At 44.6% G+C, this 14956-nt stretch overlaps 1 long non-coding RNA gene across 1 annotated transcript; it reads right to left on the reverse strand.

Moving 5' to 3' along the window:
* Positions 1-767: 767 nt before the first annotated feature.
* LOC141990067 (uncharacterized) lies at positions 768-6733 on the reverse strand. Its single transcript, XR_012640067.1, has 3 exons — positions 6493-6733; positions 2746-2813; positions 768-1188 (listed from the first exon to the last, which is right to left on the reverse strand). It is a non-coding gene; the product is annotated as an uncharacterized LOC141990067 (long non-coding RNA).
* Between the last annotated feature and the right edge of the window lie 8223 nt (positions 6734-14956).

The raw sequence follows: 14956 nt of genomic DNA on the forward strand, positions 1-14956 counted from the left end.
GAAATTAGCACTAGTTTGTTTTTAAAAACCTTGGTCTTCAGCAGCAAACTAGAAGCTAATGTATGATGTTGAAGGTGCAGAAATATTATTTCTGTGTAGAATATAAAAGGAGTAAAGACATGGATGTCTTGAACAGGGTGATAAACAGATCAATACCACATGAAAGTGTTATTGATGAGTACAGAATTCATGTGGTGAGGCATATTCCTATTATTACTTCATAATTAGGAGAATTTTAAACTGAAAAATGGAGACAACTTTTAGCATAAACTGAAAGTAACTGTTTTAAAAGGACGGCCCAAAGAAAGTGGAGATTTAGACCCCAAACTGAGACCAAATCAGTCATTTAAGGAAGAAGTTAGTGAGGAGGACATTTTGCTAAGAGAAGCAAGACTGACTGACTGTTCCAGCAGCACTGAGAAAATAAATGATCATTAACATATAGATCAGTCAGCTAGGAATTGAAAATGTTAGCAAATGAGACGAGGTATTTTATTTCATTTGGGAGGGTATTCAGAAAAGATACAGGACAATTCAGTGTGATACATATAATTGCTTCTGAAGAGAACAAACAGAACAGCTGATGTACAATACTGAAATCCCACAGAAATCATACTAGAGCTTAGGAGGGAACTTAACAGTTTGAGACAGTTACGGGGAAAAAAAGTTTGGTTAGTGTTCTCCATTTACATGAAGTAATCATGGGCATTAGATGCTCATAAAGGTAGTAAAATGACAGCTCTCTGGTGAGGCATATTTGGCTTGTAGCAGGGATTTGTAAAAGAAGAGAAGTTTACCTTCAGGATAGCACAGCTGTACAACTCTTAATGGCTTTTTCACAAGCTTACATAGAAAAAGCCTACGAGGTTTCAGACAATGAATACAGACCCCAATCTTTTTTGTAATGTACTTTCAGCATGTCTGCAGGGGAGATACAGTAGAATCTAAGACTGAGAACTTGTTTGATTGTAGTGTGGACATTCTGCAGGATAGCTGCACGGTCATTGTCTGCAGGAAAGCTCACAAGTCCCTTCCACTTCTAAAGCACCGTAGGGGTCAGGGAGGACATCTTGGTAAATAACTTCACAACATATCTCGCTGGTATGCCCTTAGCCTTTTTGAAAAATACTGTTCTCTGGCCTCTAGTTACCCAGCTCAGAGTAATGTTGCATGGAGAGTCAGGACAACCTAAAGGGAATGAAGAGGCCATTATTATCCAGCTTGCCCCCAGATGCTGCCCCCCACCCTCTCTGACACCATGTAAGTACCACCAAGGCACAGCCTGAACTGTGAACCCAAACTGGGAACATAATTCCCAACCCTCACCCAACAGCCCCCAAGACAACTGCAAACATGAACAGCATACTGTCCACCCAAAATTCCCACTCTAGTCCCCAACACACACCACTTGCCATCTCTGAGGTCTCCCCAAGACTGGCAAGAAGCTCATGGAGGGGAAATCAAATACATACTAAAAAAAAAAAAAAAGCTATAATAGCTGGAGGTTGTTTGGAATCGGAGAGGGAAAAAGACAGGCAGTTATCCAGAGCGTCAAAGTGGGCAGAAACAGCACTGCAGAGAAAGACGGGGACATGCAGAGGCAACTCCTGGAGAAAATACAGAAGCAGAATGCTCTGCTGGAGTGTATGCTGCTAGCAGGCCCACAGACAAGCCAGTGCCCTCAACCAGGACTCAGTCATGTTCTACTGCCCCTGGAGTGATACAGGGTATTGCAAACACCAGCATATATTCCCTGCTGTACCCCTGTCATAAATATAAAGGGAAGGGTAACCACCTTTCTGTATACAGTGCTATGAAATCCCTCCTGGCCAGAGGCAAAACCCTTTCACCTGTAAAGGGTTAAGAAGCTAAGGTAACCTCGCTGGCACCTGACCCAAAATGACCAATGAGGGGACAAGACTCTTTCAAATCTGGAGGGGGGGGGGAAAGGCGTTTGTTTGTCTGTCTGTGTGATACCTTTGCCGGGAACAGATCAAGGATGCAAGCCTTCCAACTCCTGTAAAGTTAGTAAGTAATCTAGCTAGAAAATGCATTAGATTTTCTTTTGTTTTTTTGGCTTGTGATATTCGCTGTGCTGGAGGGAATGTGTATTCCTGTTTTTGTGTCTTTTTGTAACTTTTGGTTTGCCTAGAGGGATTCTCTATGTTTTGAATCTGATTACCCTGTAAAGTATTTACCATCCTGATTTTACAGAGGTGATTCTTTTTCCTTTTCTTTAGATAAAATTCTTCTTTTAAGAACCTGATTGATTTTTCATTGTTCTTAAGATCCAAGGGTTTGGGTCTGTGTTCACCTGTACCAGTTGGTGAGGATATTATTATCAAGCCTTCCCCAGGAAAGGGGGTGTAGGGCTTGGGGGGATATTTTGGGGGAAGACGTCTCCAAGTGGGCTCTTTCCCTGTTCTTTGTTTAAAACACTTGGTGGTGGCAGCATAAGGTTCAAGGACAAGGCAAAGTTTGTACCTTGGGGAAGTTTTTAACCTAAGCTGGTAAGAATAAGCATAGGGGGTCTTTCAAGCAGGTCCCCACATCTGTACCCTAGAGTTCAAACTGGGGAAGGAACCTTGACAACCCTTACAACCATGCTCCCAGATGCCACTTCCCTCCCCAGCCTCAGCTCATCCAGGATCCCAGCTTTTTCCACCCATCAAATGCCCCTGACAGCATTGAGTCCCAACACTCAGGGCCAGAAGGCAAAAGAACAAGAGCAAGATGTACACTCACCAGTGAATTGGAGTCCCCTCCTCGAAACCGTTATATACTGCTCTCCACTGCACTGTTTCATTGTAAACCTGTTTCATTGTTTTATTATAAATTAGAAATACTGTACATTCATAAAGAATCTGCAATGCATGATACATAAAAAAACTAATTTTTGCAAGTCATGGGTTTTCAAAATAGCAGAAAAGCAGAGACATAAAATTAGTGCCATGCCATACCACATCTAGTGCCTATAATAGACACTGCAATGCTCACAGTCCATAAGCAGTTAGTGTCTGTTCCTTGCGATTCCTCACTGATTCTCTGAGCTACTTCTGACCTTTGCCTACTTGAAGGCATCTATTGTGGAGCTGCGCTCTTCTGTCCTCGCCCTCCATGGAATTTTGTCTTCACAAATAGCTGTTCCCAGTCTGTTGCTAAGGAGCATTCTCTAGATGTCTGGAGCTGCCTGAAACCCCTTCATCTTTGCTACCCTCTCCCTTCGGTTCCAGTCCTAGGGTCTGAACTCCCAGCTGCAGCTCAGTTCTCCCTGGGCATAAGCTTTTGTGGGTAAAAAAAACACTTCTTCGGATGTCCAAATAAATCTGTTAGTCTTTATGGTGCCACCAGACTCCTTGTTGTTTTTGTGGATACAGACTAACACAGCTACCCCCTGATACTCAGTTCTCCCTAGTGGCCCTACACTCCACCCAGTCTGGTTCTCCCTAGCTAAGTCAATCCTTAATTAGCTGTCTCTCCTCCAGGTACCACAGACTCACATTAACCCTTTATTTGCCAGTGCAGGGCATAAACCCCCATAAACTGCCTTTTATATAGTAATAAATTCTAAATGTCTTTAACTCCGCACTTTCTCAAATTTACTACAAATATAGTTATTACAGGCTTTAATTTTAACTTTTAAATGACTTCTGACATAATGGGTTTACTGACATAATGGGTATTTAGAAGGAAGGATAAATTTCCATCTTCAAACAGAGAAAATCTTTTGTTGGCTAGTTTGTAGATCTCCTAATGGAAGATGAATTTGTCTTTATTTACTGCCTGGTGTAAAATACAGTTTTGCAGAAGTAAACAGATGTGGATGGAATTAAATTTCCTATGGCCTGTTGGGACAATTGAGGATATTCATTTTTAGCTGATGGCAAAAACTCATTAAGAGGAGTTCAGCTGAATTTTGAGAAGTCTTGTTGCTACTGAATTCTGAAAGGTTTCTGAGCTATGAATGGAACATGAGTAAAGCTAATTAAGTTTTTGACTGTGTTCAAAGTCCAATAATATTCTGAAAAGTCTGCATCTGTGTAACATGCTGCTGTAACCACTGTGTTACCTCTCTGCCTCAGCAAGAGTGAGCTTTGGCGGAGATGGGACTATGTGTCAGCTCCCTGCCACACCTGTCTGTCTTCCTCACCAGCAAACTCCTCCAGACTACACCAGTCTTAACTTTGCCTAGCAGGCATCAGTCAGTGAACTCCAGCTCCTGAGATCCTCAGAGATGTCTCTCTGCAATGCACAGTTCTTATCATTGTATATTCACAGAAGATAGTAAGTTTGTCCCTCGTTTAAAGAGTTGATACACTGCAGCTCATTAATTTAACTAGTGTTTGACAAACACTCTTATCTCAAAAAGAAAAGGAGTACTTGTGGCACCTTAGAGACTAACCAATGATGAAGCTCACGAAAGCTTATGCTCAAATAAATTGGTTAGTCTCTAAAGTGCCACAAGTACTCCTTTTCTTTTTGTGAATACAGATTAACACGGCTGTTACTCTGAAACCTACTCTTATCTCAATCACAGCACTGAAGTGATTTATAGAAAAAGTAACAGAAGTTTATTAAACAAAAAGTCATAGGTTTTAGTGATACCAGGGTACAAAGAGTAAGGATAGAAATGGTTACAAACAAAAGTAAAGTTTTGCTTCTAAGACTAAAACTTAACTTCAGCAAATTACTATCTTTGCCTAAGCATGTTTCTCATCTATATTCCAGAGACTTCAACCCTCTGATTTGAAGGAGCCACTTTTCTTAGATCTACAAGAGCCCTGGTCTCTTGTATCTGCCCAGTAATGGATAACTATGGAGTTATTGCCCCTTCCTTTTATTGTCCAGAAAACCTTTGAAATGTAAGCCCAGACAAAATTTCTGTCCTATAGACGCTATGCTGTCTTCTCCATCACTTGATAACTTTGTTAACCTTTATAAGTAAATTTACCTTCATTGTCTCTGCCTAATGACCCAGCTGGTTGAACAAGCAAATACACATTACTTTGTCTAGGGCAGTTTGGGATTATGCATAGAGCAATTTCCAAACACAATTTTAGTGCATATTTTTATCTCATTGCACACACCCCATATGTACACCATACAATGGTTTTCAGGACCAGCCAGTTACCTGTCTATATAGGATACTTTACATGACAGCTTTTAGATACAGATTATGACAGCTGTGTGTGGTCAGTATGTCAGGTCTGACAAGAGTTGCTGACACAGAGTAGCGAACCACCCATGGTCTGTGTCACAATCTGAAAACACACTGTTGAAAATGAGCTTCAAGATTGTTGAGATGAGTCAAGACCAATCAAGACCAACAATTTTACATCTTCATATTCTAATTCATTTTCTCTAGGAATCCACTCATGCTTAAAAATACTTCTACACTACCACTTTCACACAAGTTTCTCAAAGGATATTTTTTTCTTCTTGAATGCAGTATGTTTTTTCTGAAATCACAATATGTTTATTCTAGACGTTGAAGAAAGATTTTCAAATTATTCAGTTTTATCAAATATGTCTGCCAAGTGCCAAAATAGTCAACCATCATGCACTTTAAAAAGTGTTCACTTAATTGACTGTCACCATTTAGAAGTTTATTTATATTTCACCATTTATACTTAAGCTAAATGAAGGGATACCTAACCCTGTGACAACCCGTTGCTGTTTTGTATGAAATAGAACAGAATCATGGTTCAATGAGATTTCCTGTACTGAATAAATGAGAAATTCCTGATATATCAGGAGCATATTATATCATCCTTTGTATGATTCCTGAATTAGGTACGTTGGCTATATCTCCTCTCTCTAGAATTCAAAAAAATATTGAAATATTAGGATCATCACCTGTATGAATGGGTGCCTAATTCCTGAGATTCCTAAATGTAAGAGCAGAAACTGTAGTCCGTACTGCAGAATCCCTGAAATAATCTGTAGAAGCAACTGCTAAAGTGCCTACTATATAACTACATGAAATGCCATATTAAACAACAATGGCACGTGTTTTTCTTGCCAAAAGATATTTTTTCACTCCAAGGACATCATTGAAAAAAAGCTGACTAGAAATATTAGTTAAGCTTCTATAGCCCATTTTTGAAGGAATGAGCAGAGGAGCAAATGTAGGAGGTGAAATAACATTCATAGTGGGTATCTTTCAGCTGCTTCTCCTACAATATATTTCAAAAAATCTAAGGAATTCTCTAGTGGGAGCTACATACCATGTAGTCAGCCTTTTCATGACACTGAAAAAGGCAATGCCACTGCTATTATAAACTTTACTGATTTTATTATGGCTGTTCCTCTCTGCGATGGGCTATTTCCCCTTTACTAAGCTACTGGGATGATGATTTAAACAGTCTGAGAGTCACCTATCATTACTTATAAACTGCTTTACAAACAATTGATTCTTCAAGTCTAATTGCACAATGCAAGCTGCAAAACTGAGGCAAAGGCCACTGCCCAAAATACTTATTGTTTACATACTTTTAAGTCACTGTTGCATGTTTCCCTCTACTGCTCCCCACTCACAATTGGTTGTCCAAGGTCAGCAATGTCTCAGAAACCACAGGTGCATTTAGGTGGGTTCACGCCTGCCCCTGAAGTAGAGGGGTGGTGGTAGTGTGACGCCTTCATCTCTGCTTGTGACTGCTTGTCACTGTCTGTGATAGCATTCAACAGCAGTTGTCATTCAAAGCATGGGTATACAGGCTAGCTTCCTGGTGCCTTCTCCAAACTTTTCCCTCCTGCAGCCTGTTCTCATTTCCTCCAGTTCCATGCACATTGTTACAACAACATTTTGTCGTGTAGGTGAGGCTTAGGGGAGAGCTCTGTTGCTATGGTCCCTGCTCCTGCTCTTGTGCTGTGGGCAGGACACAGGGGCCTGGCCAGCCACCTCCATGTCCATAAGCCCCCAGCCTCGCTGCTGCGGCCTCCAGCTGCCGCCATCTGGGACACCACTGCCATGGCCTCCTCTGTGCCGCAGGAGGTGAGTCCCCTCTGGTCGAAGTCAGTCACCCAGTGAATGGCCTCTGCCACCACCTCCCCCTCCCCAGCTTTGCCCCCTCCTTTGGCTGTCCTAGTCTGTCCCCTGCCCCTCACTCACTGCCTGGCTCTCCCGCCATGTGCTAGCGGAGCTTAGAGCTTGTCCCACTTGTCCACAGCCAGGTTTTGGAGTCTGAACTGGGTGAGGGAGACCTTGCCTAGTCAGTGTTGGCTGTTGACTTTGGAAAGAAAGAGGCACATGTGTCATTATTCTCTCCTCCTCCCTCCCCCTGCCCCCAGCTTTGCCCTGGTTAAACCCTGTTGCAAACATTTGAGTATTTCCTTTCCAGGCCTCAGGAGGAAAATCTCTCACTGTTCCTGCCTCTTTTGGGGTGTGCCGTGTTTAATTTGTGCCGCCGGGGCATCTCCTTCATTATGAATGAAGCAATGCCCCCACTTCCCTCCCTCTGAAACGAGTTGGGCTTGTTTTGGGCTTATTTTGAAAGGTAGTGCTGCTTTTTTTTTTTTTTTCTCCATGTGTGACTTCGCAACAGATAGATGGGAACCTATAGGAGTGGTGGATGAAGAGAGTTCAGCAAGGCTAGATTACAGGAGCATCAGTACTATAGTTATTTTAAGTATTTTCTTGTTTAAATAATTTTTTGTTGTTTAAAACTTGCTCTGGTTATCACTAAAATACCAGAAAGCGGAGTGGAGCTGGAGAAGCTTGTGCTATAGAATGGCTCCTGAAGACAGTGCTGGGTTTACAATGGTGGCAGTGGCGCCATGGAGCCAGGCCCATGCTCAGAAGGGGCCCCGGCCTGCTTCGCTTTCTGGCTACCCTCCGCCTACCACTTGCTCGTCTCGGCCTGCAGGGCGCTCTGCATTTGTGGGCTGGGGGGACTCTGGCCATAGGGAGTCGGGGGGGATGGGACGGGGGAGTGTTGCAGAGGTGCTGAATTTCTGATTTCCCCATGGGTGCTTGACCCCAGCTCTGTCCCAAGCCCTGCCCCCACTCCACCCTTTTCCCCCAATGCCCTGCCACCCACCTCTTCCTGCCCCATTCAGCACCCTCCCCAGAGTGCCCCCGCCTCTTCCTGCCCCTGCTCCTCTCCCTCCCCTCCCCCCCCCGTGCCTCCTGCCCGCTGCTGAACAGCTGATCAGCGGCGGGCCAGAGGTGCTGGGGACGAGGGGGAGGATCTGATCGGTGGGGCTGCTGGTGGGTGCTGAGCATGCACTATTTTTTTTTCCTGTGTGTGCTCCAGCCCTGGAGCACCCACGGAATCAGCACCTATGGGGTGTTGGGCGGGGGGGGGGGCTGTGTGGCGTGGCATGGACCTGCCCCTGAGGGGAAGGGGCACGCTGGCAGCACAGGGCTGGGTGGGCCACTGTGTGTCTGGCAACTGCCAGTTTGTAAATAGTGCCCTCGCACTGGGCTGGGCGGAGCGGGGCCACTCCTGCCATGCCGTGCCCCATTGCCCCTGGCTGGCCCCTCGCTCTGGGGACCGACCTCCCTGCGCCATGCTCCATTGCTCCTATGGAGGCGCACAAAGATATTTGGCGCCAGGCCCACAAAATGTTAATCTGGCCCTGCCTGAAGAGAGAAGACTTGTATAATGTTCTAATACATAAATTCAGACATTTTCTCAGTGTACTGAATTTCAGCAGCCTTACCCTTGGAGTCTGGTCCTGCAGACTGTGAGAGGGGCTTCAGCTTTCCGTTCTTTACTGAAACTTTCATAAGAAAGAGACAGACACCATTAAGGTGAACGATCTGATCTGTCTCTCAGTTTAGGTGATGATGCCAGAATAATGGGCTCACTACTACATCATTTACTTTATTACTGTAACAATGCAGAGCCAAAAAAGACAGGGCTTTCTGTTAGGTTTACATGGTTTGAACTTTGTGTCTTTTCTATTGCATGGTAGAGTTCAATTTGCAAAACGTTGTTGTGGTTTTCCATTAGGTAGTAAAATTAGATTTTATTAGTAATTCTGCCAGTTGCCAAACCAAACTACAAACTAGATGATACAAACATGGCAAAGATTTAATATTTTTAGTAGCAGAAAGGAGGAGCAGATGTAGTACATATGGATGTTTGGTGCCTGCTGTAACGTCAGTCATCAGTCGTTTGATCTCACTGGAGATTCTGTTGATGGGTATCCTCATCACAAAAATACCACATCTAGCACAAATTAGCCCCTTTGTTAGAAATCGCTGCACAAACTCTAAGGAATTTGTGATGCTGGAAGACCAGATGCCAGCTCATGCCAAGGCCCTTAGGTCGCACTGAACACTTACAAATGAATAGCTGGAGACCAGTCTGGCTCACCTATGTTAGTACTGTTAAAATAGATTTATAGAGATGTGTTCAGTGTTTGGATTTTATGAAATGCTTGTGAGTTGCTGCATGCATTAATCTCACTTATAATATCTGTATCTCATATTATAAGGTAAAATTTAAAGTGTTTACTTTGTAACTATCAAAGTGTTTGCTATGACACTGGAAACCACCATAGTCAGGAGAGGAGCATTACCAACTGTGAGATACTAATTTAAAAATGTTATTAAAGCTAATGTTAAAAAATTATATATAAACAGGTTAAGGAAAGAGTGTCTATACATCTGGGCATAGTGCTTAGATTATCCACAATACAAAGTTTGTTTTAAAAGTCATAAGATACATATAATGCATAATCAACAATAACCCAAATTAAGGTGAATAAATTTAAGAATACCATTTAGATATTAGAATCCGAATACTCGGGTATATCATTCATGACAAGTTCTACAGAGAGTTGGTTGTAGAAAGCAAATATAGGAATGAGTGTAGATTGTCCCTCAGTAATTGAGCTTTTAGGGTAGGTTGTTCATTTAGAAAATACAATCCACCAGGGAAGTATTTCAGTTACTTTCCTGACTGCATTTCTCCTCGGCACGCCAGTTCATCCCTCCTGATATTGCTGATGTCCAGTGATGTGTTCTATGTAGATGGCCCTTGATATCTGATGTGTCTGACATCATGAGTTGCTGCTTCAGCTACTACAAGAGGTGTCATTTCCTGCCCATCAAAAGAAGGCCTATAGATACCAGATTGCACATTGTGGAACATCAGTGGACAAAAGACCGTGTTGATTGCTCTCCCCACACCCATGAAGAGGGGACATGCACAAAGCCTCATCCTATCACTGTTTGAACTGTGGGGGAAGGGAATAAAAATCCTTGACCAGAAGGATTTGTACCTCCTGTGCTGCTTGGATTTTGGAGAGGGCAATATTTCTCAGCATAAGCAAGGGGTAGCACATACTGCTTAGCTTGTGTTAGCCCTAAAAGACATAGAGAGCTTGCACATTGTAGCAGCTTCTATTTCTTTTTGGAACCTAAGACTGTAACTCATTGGTGTGTGTATGTTTACCTGTTTTAATCTTGTAAAAACCTATTTCTTTTTCCTAGTTAATAAACCTTTAGTTAATTTAATATAAGATTGGCTACAAGCATTTTCTTTGAGACAATGGTCTAAGGTACAATTGTCCTGGGGTAAGTGACTGGTCCTGTGGGACTGGGAGTAACCCAAATATTGTTGTGATTTTTGGGGTAAAGTACCATCTATCACAAAGACAGGCTTGCCTAGGTGGCAAGATAGTTGAGTCCAAGGGGACTGTCTGTGACTACGTTAAGGCTGTTATAGTACTTGAGGAGTTCACTCCTGATACTTGACTAGTGAAATCTAATTATAGAACACACAACCAGTCTGGGGTTTGTGTCCTGGTTTGTAACAGTCTGCCCTGAAGTTGGCACTCATGTTCATGAGCTACTACAAACAGCTTGACAGAATTAACATGTTTTGGAGCATGAAATACCTTTATGATGGGGTGGACCAGGCCCTTTGACGCCCCCTACCTCATCCTACCCCAGAAAAGGAGCAGTGAAAGTGAGTTCTCCAGGCCTGCCTAGAAAGGCTGCAGGGAAGCAGCCAATCAGAGTCCAGCAGGCTCAGTTAGAAGAAGCTGGAGGGCCAGAACAGACCAACTGCTGGCAGGAACCAGAGGAGCAAGGCAGGTGCTCCTTTCTGGAGCTCAAGGGAGAACCAGAAGATGGGTTCTGGTGACACTGGCATTCCACGAGGAAGAACTTCAGCCCTGAGGTAAGGGTGAAGAGAAAGGGGCTATGTGGGAAATGGCCCAGGGAATAACAGTAGCAATTATTAAAGGAGCAGCATGTGGCTGTTATTTGTAGGGTCCCTGGGTTGGGATTTGGGTCCTCCCACTGGAAGAGTGGCCAAAGCCACGAGCAGGGGACAAGTTTCATTTAGAACAGGGGTGGGCAAACTTTTTGGCCTGAGGGCCACATCTGGGTGGGGAAATTTCATGCAGGGCCATGAATGTAGGGCTGGGGCAGGGGTGCAGGAGGGGTTCGGGGCGCAGGCTCGAGCCTGAATGTCACTTACCTGGAGCGGCTCCAGGATGGCAGCAGCGTGCAGCGGGGCTAAGACAGGCTCCCCACCTGCCCTGGCCTGGCCCCGCACTGTGCTGCTCCCAGAAGTGGCCGGCACCATGGCTCTGAGGCCCCTTTGGGGGTGGGAGGGGAGAGGGCTCCTGTTCCCCATTCCCAGCCAATGGGAGCTGCAGGGGGCAGTGCCTGCAGGCGAAGGCAGCGCACGGAGCCCTCTGCCTCCCCCTCCCCCAGGGCCCGCAGGGACCTGATGTCTGTCGCTTTTGGGAGCGGTGCGGGGCCCGCAGCGCCACAGGGATGGCAATCCCACGGGCCAGATCCAAAGCCCTGACGGGCCAGATCCTGCCCGCAGTTTGCACACCCCTGATTTAGAAGCCTAAGCACAAGGCTAGACTTTAAAGGCAAAGAGCCCCCAAAGAGAAAGCCCTGGGAGCACTGCTCTGTAACAGGGCAGAAATACTGACTTAAAGCAAGCCCAGAAGGGGCTGAGGACTGAGCACAGAGACAGGGCTAAAGACGCTACCCCCAAAGGGCACTGTGATAGGCCCTGTTGGACCTTTGATAACTGAGCCCAGAGACAGGGCTGAGGACACTACTAAAGGGTACAGGGAGAGGCTCTGTTGGACCTTTTACCCAGGAAGGGGTTTGTGCGTTCATGCATATTGAGTGTGTGTCACTTGGTCGGAGGGCTGAGCCACTGAAGACCCACCTGCTGAGGGTAACTACTGACAGGGGCACTTTGAGCAGAGAAAGAGGGAGTGCAGGTTCACACCCACCTGACAGTAGGCACTCATGAGAGGTGAGTGTCCCTCTTCACAACCTTATAGCTCTAGAGCTGATTGTGCCAGGTGAGGAGGGGTAAGGAGCTTCTGGGTAAGAGGGAAGCTTACATTTCCATTGCTTCTGCTGTACCTTCACTAGGGTATAAAGAGAGGGCCTGATTGTCAGTTATTTCATTCCTGCACTTATGGCAAATATTGAGGGGAGGAGGTGAGAAGTGTGGGCAAAGATGGATTTCAGTTGTGTTTGTGCCGCTCTGTTCTGAGATCATGTGGGGGGCTGCCTGGCCCTAGCTGTAAGTTAGAATGGCGTTGAGGCTATTCTAACTTGGTGTGCTTTCTATGGTACCCATGAAGTAGAGAATAGCCATAGTGCAGTGCATGCTGGCCATATCCCTGATCTGTTTCTAGTGCTGGAAGCAGGGCTGGTGAAGAATTCATATGCTGGGTCTGCAGTGGAAATGGTGGCCCTATGCAGATGAAGCATTCTTGTGGGGTCAACTTCTGCCTCTTTATGCTGCCAAAGTGGTCCCAGTATAAATGAGACTTGTCCCCAGCAAGTGCAGGTCTCCAGGCAGTCAATCCACATCTTTCACTAGCACTACATTCATTTTAAGAAGTCTTTAAAATAAAGATGTGAAAATGTTTAGAGAGGCAGTGTGGTCTAATGGATTAAGCACATCTCAGAGCCAGGGACTTGTAATCCATTGACTAGTTTTGTGACTCTTATTTCCAGTTAAGTGAGAAGTCTTTTTTGCAGTATTTTGGTACTACATTATTAGTCAATGATATGTTTTAGTTTCTAACAGAGTTAATATAAACAACCTGAAGTCATAATAAAATATCTAACAATTAAATGTCTGATTTTTCAAATTTTAGACAGACACAATTGCTTGCCTAATTTACACACACAGTTATTACCAGTACTACTCATTAAGTAGTTATATGTGCACATTAACCTGGTCATTTGCATTTAATATTACCTAGCTTTGTGTACAGTCTCAGTCATTGTAAGAACAACTTGTGTACATACTGTATAGTCACTGCAAGAAAGTATCAGTACATCACCCTTGGGCTCTAGGCTGAGACTCTTTTACTATAACTGATAACCTCCATGCCACCCACTATGCATGGAATTCTTTCCCACCCCAGTCCAGCAAAATTACCGTATCTCAATTCAATTTCATGACCCCAAAAGCATCAAAATAACGTTGCTCATTTTTGACCCGAGCGGTATTGTATTAATTTAGATGGAATATAACCTGACTACTCAAAAACAGAGGCCCAGCACCCAGTCTCATCAGCCACTGTGAGACCTGGCCAGCATTGGGCCATTTAAGGCATTGCTTTTAGCTACCTCTTTTTGGTCACAGGCTTACAGCAGTGTTGCAAAAATATGCAATCTTGGCTGGCTAAGCCAGATCTTATTAGACAGAAGGAAAAAGGAGAGAATAGGAAAGTGAAGGAATAAGGTGGGGAAGGAAAAGGACACATGGGAATAGGGGAGAGAGACAAAGTCTCACATCCCAGATGGCATTCAGGATTCAGACAGAGTTGGAGAGGTGTCATCTGTTTCCTTCTCTCTGGCCTAGTCTAGTTAGGATCTCTCTTGGGATCAGGATGAAGAAAGTTCAAGGTCCCAGGAGATGGTTGGGGTGATACACATGATGGTGAAACTTGCTCCAGTAGCCAGGCTTTCTTGAATGACCCATATAGGGAGTGATAGGTGAAATAACCCATCTGCTCATTATTTGGTCTATCAATTAGGCCTAATATCCAACACACCAATTTTGGTTCATTAATTTCTGGTCCCACATTTTCTTGTTTACAGCCATGATCTTAGCACAGTCCTTGAGTTATATTAGTAGTCCTTTTAGTTTAAACTAATTCAGTCTTTCTGCCTCTGTTGTATCTCCTTCCGTCACCATTTTTGTGACAGGTTAGCGTGTCATCTTATGACCTTTCAAGTACCTTTTACGGTTGAGCTCACAATTAGGCACAAATGTGTATGCCTGTGATGGGGTGTCCACCCCCACACAAGGCTGAAGGGGATCGGGGGGCAATTAACAGCCTAGGCTACACCTGGAAGAGGAGCCAGGCCTAATTAGACACAAGGCTCAGCTGGACAGGAACAGGTGGAGCCTGTGTAAAGATCAGGAGCTGAGATTAGAAGGGTGTGGCAAAGAGAAATTGCAGTCATTCTAAGGGGGAAAGAAGGTAAAGTGGGAAGTAGTCCAGGGATACAGCAGTAAGGTTCAGGATTGCTCAGATCTTGACTGCTTGTTGTAGGTCCCTGGGCTGGAAGCCAGTGTATAGGGCAGACTTGGGTTCCCCTACCAGCCACTAGGGAAGTGGCACTGTTAAGGGTATGTGAAAGAGGAAGAACTGCCTGGGCCAGTGGGTCCTGAGACACTTTGATACCCTGGAAAGGGAAGACTACACTGACCTGGCTGGAAGGCAAAGCCGCAAAGTGGGAGCACTTGAGGCCCCGAGAGAGTGTTAGAGTGAAACTACTGAAAGGGATGTTGGCCTGGCAGAGCTAATCCCCACAGATCACCAAAAGGAAGCACTCCAGTGGTGCATAGGGCACTGTCTGACAAGGCCCAACAATTACAGCAGTGGCTAGGAAAAATTTGGGGCTCTGTTCCTTTCTTTCTCTGTCTCATGAGAATAAACCGTCAGAGGTCAGCAAAGAAAGGGAAAATGTTTCTTCCACTGACACCCATACACATAC

The sequence above is a fragment of the Natator depressus genome, chromosome 6 (genome assembly GCF_965152275.1).
Source record: "Natator depressus isolate rNatDep1 chromosome 6, rNatDep2.hap1, whole genome shotgun sequence".
In the NCBI taxonomy this organism is placed as follows: Eukaryota; Metazoa; Chordata; order Testudines; family Cheloniidae; genus Natator; species Natator depressus.